A 1,693-nucleotide genomic window follows, 5' to 3' on the forward strand; every position below is an offset into this window, starting at 1 on the left:
TAAAACACAAGTTCTACAGTTTCTGTCAGTTTTTGAAATTTAGCTTGTCTGCAACAAAATTTAAAAGACCTTTCCTTGGAGAAATTTTATCTCTGGAAATCTGCGTATCAGCTGTCTCACCTCAGTGTATAGCAAAGATATGCTTAAAACATGCCAGCAAAAAGCACAAACGTTTCTTCAGAGGAGAATGGGTTAAACTGGATCTTTTCTAGAAGGATGCCTCCGGGGTGTCCCATACAGAGATATCCAGCTTGTATTAAGTTAAAAAAAAAAAAAAGAGCCATTTGTATAGTATGTTTAGATCTAGGTAAAGCTGGAGATAAGCCTGTGTGTGCTCGCTGTGTGTTTATTTCTGAAGGGTAAATAAGAAACTGTGGTAGAACTTAGCCTCAAGAGGTAAGTGGGCCTTGCTGAGAAGGGAGACATGGACTTTATTCCCTCTTATATTACTAACAATTTTAACCAAAACTTTGCAACCAGTAAATCCTCAAATTGCAAACAAGGATTAGCAAAAATACACTAAAAATGTCCCAGGCTTGTAACTGATTTGTCTTCTGTGCCACTAATGAGCAGTACAGCAGAGCTGTGTTTCCAATGTGACTTCATACACACAGTGTGACTATAAGATTGGAAAAATCTTAGCTTTGCTGAGTAAGGAAATAATGAAAGCATCGATTCTTTCACAGGAAGAAGGCTTCTATATTTTTGGTGCTATATTTTAATGTTGAAAACTAATGTAAATTATTAGTATACCAGTAAGTTGGGGCCTACATGATCAAGCTTGCTTAGACCCTGGATCAGTGTAGTGTCATACCCGCAGGTCCTCCTCTGTACTCCTTAAAATTGTTTTACTGAAAAATGAGAACAATTCTCAACTTTATTAGTTTTCATATGTTGTATATAAATCCTGATATCTAGCATATATATATATTATGGATATTATTGTATATATGTTGTCTGTAACATAAAAAAATAAGACACATGGGAGTCTTGTTTTGTTAAAGCAAAAATGACTAAATGTTACTGAAAGAAGTTTTCATATGCAGCTTGTCTTTAGCATTATAATTTAAAATATAACAATTTAAAATACAAAATATAACACTTTTAATTAATTTGTGCTAAGTTTTTATTTTATTGGAGTTTCTTTTTAGTGTCTTAATTTGAATAAAAATCAAAGCGTAGAAAATAATATTGGAATAATTATTTTAACTAACTTTACTTATTTATTTATTTATCATCAGGAAACATTTACTAAAAGCATGTTAAGAGCAAATATCAACAAGGGCGGCGGTTCATGTGTCATGTGCATGGCAGGCCGGGGCATGGTCTGAGTGGGCCTTGAGAGTCAGCCCACCAACAGCAGGAGCCATACAGGGCGCAGCTAAATGCTGCTGGGTCCACAAGGACTTTCTGCTCAACTTGGAGATGCCAGCCTCCCTCTCATTCTCACGGTGGAAGAAGACTTCTGGTATGTTGTGGGACCAAAAGTCATTACAGTGGGGACAGCGTGGTTTTGCAGCTTTGACCCTGCATGTGGAGGCTGTGGCAGCTGTTGCACATCTTCATGGCATCCGTGTAGGGCTCTCGGAAGAACTGCTCTATCTCTAGGATGGCCCTGGCCACGCAGGGTGAACTCGCCGTCCTTCTCAATCAGCCACTTGCTCTGCGCAAACTTTTGCAGCGCCTCGCCTGT

At 38.2% G+C, this 1,693-nt stretch overlaps 1 pseudogene across 1 annotated transcript in view; it reads right to left on the reverse strand.

Annotated features, from left to right (window-relative positions):
• Positions 1-1,245: 1,245 nt before the first annotated feature.
• Positions 1,246-1,693, reverse strand: part of LOC311602901 (non-structural maintenance of chromosomes element 1 homolog) — a 3,343-nt pseudogene continuing 2,895 nt past the window's right edge. The window contains exon 1 of the transcript in view: positions 1,246-1,693. This exon is cut by the window's right edge and continues 2,895 nt beyond it. The product of the transcript in view is annotated as a non-structural maintenance of chromosomes element 1 homolog (transcript).

This window comes from Acomys minous (genome assembly GCF_964271855.1).
Source record: "Acomys minous genome assembly, chromosome: 8".
NCBI lineage: Eukaryota > Metazoa > Chordata > Mammalia > Rodentia > Muridae > Acomys > Acomys minous.